Source organism: Equus asinus, chromosome 6 (assembly GCF_041296235.1).
Source record: "Equus asinus isolate D_3611 breed Donkey chromosome 6, EquAss-T2T_v2, whole genome shotgun sequence".
NCBI classification, from domain to species: domain Eukaryota; kingdom Metazoa; phylum Chordata; class Mammalia; order Perissodactyla; family Equidae; genus Equus; species Equus asinus.
Window position 1 is genome coordinate 69157271 of NC_091795.1, and position 7181 is coordinate 69164451.

At 42.4% G+C, this 7181-nt stretch overlaps 1 protein-coding gene across 23 annotated transcripts in view; it reads left to right on the forward strand.

Moving 5' to 3' along the window:
* The window catches only part of SLC8A1 (solute carrier family 8 member A1), a 399887-nt gene that overhangs the window by 374396 nt on the left and 18310 nt on the right, over positions 1-7181 (forward strand). The window lies entirely within an intron of this gene.

Consider the following 7181-nt stretch of genomic DNA (forward strand, 5'->3'; position numbering starts at 1 on the left):
TCCTTTCCTTTGTTATTACCAGAACAAAGATTTCTGAAATATAATAATAGGTAACATTTTTTTGTACACCTACTGATTTCCAGACACCATGCTAAGCCTTTTTGTATTACTTCTTTTAATCATCTGAACAGCCATATAAATGAGGACTTGTATTTTCCCTCTTTTATAGATGAGGTATCGGAAACTTAGAGAGGTTGGTTATCCCAAGGTCACACAGCCAGCACATGGCAAATGGGACTGGGACCAGGTCTTACTCCATAGCTTAAGCTCCTTACTACCATAATTAGATACATTATGCAGGCCACAGTGATTAGGACTAGTATTATTCAGTAACAATAGTGGTTCTCCACAGATAACACAAACTCAGATGACCAAATTAGCCACTCATGGTGGCCTCAACTTACTAAGTATCTTGATGCCAAGCAGAACCATTAATTCACATGAACCAACCGAGTTGCCATGGTCGTCACCATCCAGCTGCCAATTCACCAGGTTGACCAGAGCCAGGAGACTTATCTCAAGTCGGTCAACCGTATACCTCTTACTTGACCAGGTAAACACTGGAACTTCCACCACTATAATTTGCATAAATCTTTTTATTTGGGGAAGTAAACAAGCAAGACTCCCAAAGTGAAGGTACCAAACCTACCCAAGCATATAAAATCTGATCCACTCCAGAGCCATGTTAATCCGGGTAAGAACATGGCTTTCTTGCTCCACACCCCGCTAGTTGGTGTAGCGCTCCTTTTAGGACCAAGAGTGGGAGGAGGAACAAGTGACTGAGCAATTGAATAGAATAAGCCTCAGCTCAGATAAAACATCAGAATTCTCTGAAAGGCCCAAAGCGTTTTTATTACCATCGAAAAATTAGAACCAGGGGTTTTAGAAAATTTTGGCAAACCCCATGAAGCTAGGGGTTTGAACAAAGAAGGGGAACCTTGGATCCTATCTTATATGTCATGTACATTATTCTGAAAAATACATTATTCTGAAAAATAATCCCATTCTGGGTGTGTAAGAAAGGAGTATTATCAATTTGTTTTGAGAACATGCGTCAAATTACAATTTGGAAAACAGATTAAATAGCACTGTTGGTTGTGTTCATTCTCTTCTCTGCCCTGTGCTCCCTGAAAAATAAACCCCTATTATTTTTCTCTTTTAATTAGAATTAATCTCTTCCTTTGAACTTAAAATATACCAGGATTTCAGATACGTAATAAGAAAACTAAGTCCCAGGGGTAACTGTACAAAGTGCAAGCATTCAAGTTAACATAGCAAAATGAAAATAATTTGTTATTTGATAAGAAAAATGGTGGTTGTTTGTTGATCTCCATGTCAGACCTGTTCCATACATTATCTCGGCTAATCTGGGGAGGTGCCGTCGTCCTTAGACGGATAATGAAGCAAGGGCTCTGAGCAGTCAGTTAGGGGATCTCTATCTGGTCGGAGGAGCTTTCAAAAGTACCAGTGCTGAGGCCGCATCCCTGACCAATGAAGCAGAAACTCAGGATAGGGCTAGCAAGTTGATATTTTTCAAAAGTCGCCCTGGTGAATCTGCTTTGCAGCTGGGGATAAAAATGAGTAGAAGCAGGTGTTCTGATCTGCCAACATGAGTCCTCTTGAACTTTTTGTTTACCTCTGTTTTCTTCTCTTCTAAAAATAGGTCATGTCACTGTCTCCATTTCTTTTTCACTTCAGGGACAACTTTTATGGGCAGAAATTTTAAGTGTTTTTCCCTTTTTCAGTTTTTATAATTTCTCTCCTAACTGGTCATTAATCAATCAAACATCAGTAATTCTCTGATCTCTTAAACTTCACTTGGAAGCCAAATAAGGATTCTTTCCATATGAACCAGTGAAGTAAGCGTGTGTATCTAAGTGAGGGAGTGTGGTTTTCGTATTTACTTGGCTAAATAAATATCACAACTAAAGACAGTCTTGTTTATGGTCCTCAGTGGCAGTCGAAAAATTAGTACATAAGTAAACAATATTTCCATTTGAATTCTAAAAGATCAAGATAAAAAGTGCAAAGAATAGAGAGAGAGGAATATATGCATTATACAAAGACACCAGCTTTTAAGCCACTGGTAAGATTAGGGGCTTACACCAGAAGATCTCTAATGTCTTTTTATGACTTAGGGTATATGGAATTTTCAAAATAAAATAAGACTCTCTTTGATTTTTAAGAATAATTTTATGCTCTGTCACATTTTTAAATGCAAAGGACCATAAAGTTAATATGTCTTTAAAAGGTGTTATAACTCCCCCCAAATTTAGAATCATTACATCAAATCAGAATTCCTGACCACTTGTGGGTTCTCTTGGGATCCGGCTCTGTTGTGTTTTAATAATAGCTAATACTATTGAGCACTCATTAACTGCTAGGCCCCATTCTGAGTGCTGTTCACATTAACTCCTTTCCTTCAAAATCCTGCCAAGTGGGTAAGCTTCTCACGCAGCAAGTGGAGGAGCCAGAATTCAACTAATTTAAGTAAACTTCCCCCGTGCCTTGGCCTTTCATAGTAGCCATGCTGGAAGAGGGTTTAAAAAAATTAAGAGCAGAGTATAATGTGAGAGTGGGAGGACTTCATGGTTAAGCAGTCCTAGCCCCTCTATCAGGCCCACCCAAGCTGTTTTATGAGCAGATGACCACTAGATCTGAGGGCATCACTTTCTCTAAGAAATCGGTTGCTCCTTTCTTCTCCCCGTTTAGCTGCTTCCCTGAAACTCAAACATCTATTCCTCCCAGCCAAGACCCCAGACTGTGGGCGCTTGGAGCAATAGCTTCCATTTCTGTGCCTTACAGCTGTGGTTCTCAACCTTGGTGTAAAAAAGGACAACCAAAGGCACTTGTTAAAATGCATATTTCTGTCTTTTCTTCAGAGAGTCTGATGAAGTGGGTTGAGGGTGGAGGCCCAAACCTGTTTTTTTTAACCAGGCCCTCCCAGTATCTCCAGTGCCAGTGATGCACAAACTTGGCTCACATCACACACAGTATTTGAAACGCCGTCGCCGCCGCCGCCATTTATTCCAAGGCTTCACTCATTTAAATGGACGGCTGATCAACGTGATTTGAAGCAAATAATTTTGCCAACATTTCTTATCTATTTTTAAAAGGTCAATGACTCTGCTGTGTGGTTTAATTTCATAAATATTGCCAAAAATTTGATCAGTGGCAATATCTTCAGTTCTAGAGAGCTTTCTTCCTAGGATCTTCAAGTACTTCATTTAGGTCCTTTATTCTTTAAAATGAGAAGACATTTTTTATCCTTAGTCAGTTCTGATGAAGAAGGGTGGTCATGTACAAACTCCTACAAAGAAGAAAAATCACCCCAAAATCGTATATGTGAGTTTAGTGTTTTGAGGTATTCTAAGCTCAGTAAAGTTAGGGAGCATCTTAGGGACCTTCTAGTCTAAACACTTCATTTTAGATGAGGAAAACAGAACCTAAAAAGGTGAAATGTCTTGCCCAAGAACAGAGATAGTTAGAAGAGCCGAGAGTGTCTCCTTGAGAAGGCTTCTCTCGCTTCTACACCAAGAATTGTGTGGCCCCTGGGCTGTCTCTCATGTCATAATTCACAGGTGCTGGGGGAGGCAACCTGGCTCCATAAGCAGGCTGGACTCCAGTTAAAATCACTGTCAGTGCCGGTTCCCGAGCACAAACCACTTGAGAGCTGAATGGCTGGCCCCCAAAGTATGCTGAGTCAAGAAGAAGAGAAGTCCTTTGGGGTGAAACCATTGCTCTAGATAATCTGCAGGCCTACGTGTGAGCTGCAGGCCTGTAAGAACTAGCCCTCTTATGGAAGATACGTGTAGGGCTTCGTCTATCAGTAGCCATGAAGTCTGAGAAACTCAAGTAAAAAAATAATTTCTGGAGGAAAGGGGAGTATGTTGACCTATTCCTGCATATTGGCTGGATAATTTGGCCACAGTTATGTACAGTGAACTCGAGACAGGTCTGCAGAGAACAGTTATGTCCTGACTCTGTGATGTGTGGTTTAATTCCAGCCACACTGCCTCCCAAACAAATCTTCCCTGTCATTGATTTATAGTGATAGGTACCAAGGAGGCAGGACCAAAAGTCTAAGACTGTACAACTAATCTAAAATGTATTAGGATTCAAGGTGGGAGTTAAAAGCAAAAACTCCTATTAGAAACCTAGCCCGAAGTATATATGTAGGAAAACATATATATATATGTTATTATCAACATGACTTAGCTGGTGCCAATCACACTGCAAATCTGGTTCAGATGTGTTTGTATTTGATGGGCCAAGTTCTGCAGATGATTACAACCCTTCCGAGACCGCCGCAGTAGTTCTTTCTCTGGTTTTACTTTGGGGAATGGCATTTGAATGGCGTTTGCCTTGTTCAGCCATAAGCAGGTTATGGGCTTAGCGCTCAGGGTAGGGCTTGGCAGTGCCCAGCATATGGTGTGTGGTGTGTGGCTCTATGCACCAAGCAGCAAAGCAATGCTAGAAGCAATTTGGGGAGATTCCATTACACTTCATTTGGAAAACAGAGTTGTCTCTGTTGGAGCAAAGGTTAATGGTTTGGATTTGCATGTGTTTCTACGGTTTCGATTTTGCATAGTTTTTGAATTGAAAACAGACAAAAGGGCTGATGTATAACCCAGGTAAATAAAACCCACCAGACTCGAAGAGGCCCAAAACATGTTTCATTTATCTAACAAGCTAGTTACTTTGGCTACTAATTTTGGGGGAATCCAGAGAAAGGCATTTGCAAACAAAAACCTATTATTATAAGAAGAATTGTCCTGTGATATTCACATTAATAGGCTACTTAAAAATGGCTTGAGAGAGAGGAAATCCCTGTGGACCCAGGTGTGCCCTCCGTTTCAGGCAGAAGGACTGGTTTGGCTGGTTCAGGGTCCCCAGGCCCAGGAATCTTGGATCTTATGCCTCATTCCTTTCTGGTACAGTGGCAGAGGTGCCATCTGGAAAGTCCAGGGTTTCTGAGTGGAGATGGGGCACCCAGGAAGTCCGGTGTGCATGCACCATGTGCCAGGGGAGGTAAGCAGCTGTGTACTGTGGAACAGCGCCAGGTCACCTGCCCCTGCAGCATGCGGAGGGGATGCCCCCACCCGACGGCCCCGCCTTATGTGGCCATCTGTTCCCCACCAGTCGGCACCAGTAGCCATGTCAGGACAGAATAACATCTCAGGTGCTCCTTGGTGGTGGCGGAGCTGAAAACTTTCTCCTGCCTTGGAGTCTGTTCCTTTACTTTCCTTGCTCAGCTCTCTGTCCTTGAAAAATAAAAGCAAAATGACTTCAATTTTTTGAGACTGCTGCTACAGCAGATCCTAATAACTCCTAACAATGAAGTGCAAGAGACCATTAAGTTGTGTCTTGCTTGGCTTTTCCTCACCAGCCTCTGTGATAGTCCTGATTGGGCTGCACTGTGTGATCATGAACGCACAAAGAGCCCAGATCCAGGAGGGTGGGAGCAAACCGCCTCCACCTCCTTCAGTCTTCACTCTCACTGATCAAGGAAAGAGCATTCCACGAGAACCTGCTGCAAAGTTTCTAAGGGGAAGGAATGGGACAACCCAAAATGGACTAAGAGGAAAGGAAAACTTCAGCCTCCCTGGTAGGGGTACTGTGGTGTGGACTGAGAACGGGCTCTGAAATCAAACATTTGCTTTAAAACTCCTTGTTTTATTGACCAACAGCCCATCCGAGAGGCATAATATCACAATGTCACAGTTTCACAAATTGTAAATGAGGAATAATATCTCCATAAGGCTAATAAGAGGGTTGAATGAAAATATACATGTAATGTATAGTACAGAGTAAGCAGGGTTTGCCTCTTTATAAAATAGTAAGTAAAACCTGCTTTCCATCACAGACAGAGGTCAGAATCAATGAGATGGCTCCTCAAGGTTAATCAGTTCCCTTTCAGAAAGAATGTGGTCCTGTAGATCCAGTGGCCTCTGAGGAGACTAAATAACCTTCTCTCCCATTGTAAAGCATGAGAATCTACAGGCTGATAGAAACTTACATGCTTCATGTATGGTCCCCATTGGAGATTTACTGAAGAAAGATGGTGGCAACAGAATAGCACTAGAGTGGAGAAAGTAGTCCAGCTATCATACAACCACATGCATGCTCAGAGCATGGCAAGGGCCACAAGAAGACTAGAGCTCACGACATGATGCCTTGTACTGATATCATATCTGCCATTACCAGCTCTGCAAACATGAGTTCAATTTGACAGTTACTGACATCTACTATAAACCTATGATGCAGGGTGTGTTGCAAAGGCAGCTGAAAGGACTTTGCTATCAGTAACTAGGCAATTGTATAGGAAAGAAATGGAATATCTTGCAAGTTCTGTTTACATGCTTAATAAAGGGAGCTATTTCAGATCCTGCCTCAACTTTTAATAAACTGATCTAACCAGTTCTTTGCAAAACAACAAAGAGCTACTCTTACCTTGTACCAGGAAACAAACATTTTTCATATAACGTATAACTTAATGGCACTCTGAGGTGAGGGATACTATCCTTATTTCACAGACTAGGAAATTGAAGCTCAGAGAAATGAAATAATCTGCCTGGGGTCACACATTCAGTTGTGAAGGCAGGATTTGAAACCTTTTGACTCAAATGTGCTCTTAAATCCCTATGCTCTACTCATCAAGAAGAATCAGTCACTCTTGTCCTACGCCCTGTATGGACCGTGATTTTCCTATCTTCAGAAAAGGATGCATTCAGGATGACTGGTGAACGAAGTGCTGTGAGGATGGCCTGGCCCCAAGGCCGAGTGGTTAGGTTCGTGCACTCTGCTTTGGCCACCCAAGGTTTCACCGGTTCGGATCTTGGGAACGGACATGGCACCGCTCATGAAGCCATGCTGAGGCAGCATCCCACATGCCACAACTAGAAGGACCCACAACTATGTACTGGGGGTCTTTGGGAGAAAAAGGAGAAATAAAATAAAAGAGCTGTGAGGATGCTCATTGGTACTCAGGGCACAGGGAGAAGTGAGATGGCACAATGAACAAGCATTTGCCTGGAAGGCAGGAGGCCGAGCTCAAGCCCAAAGGTGGCTTCTTCCTTGTTCTGTGATGTAGCACCCTTTGCTCCTCATCTCTAAGCCTAGAATCCTCACCTATCAAGTTTCCTCGCCTCATAGAATTGCAGTAATATAGGTGAATCTGC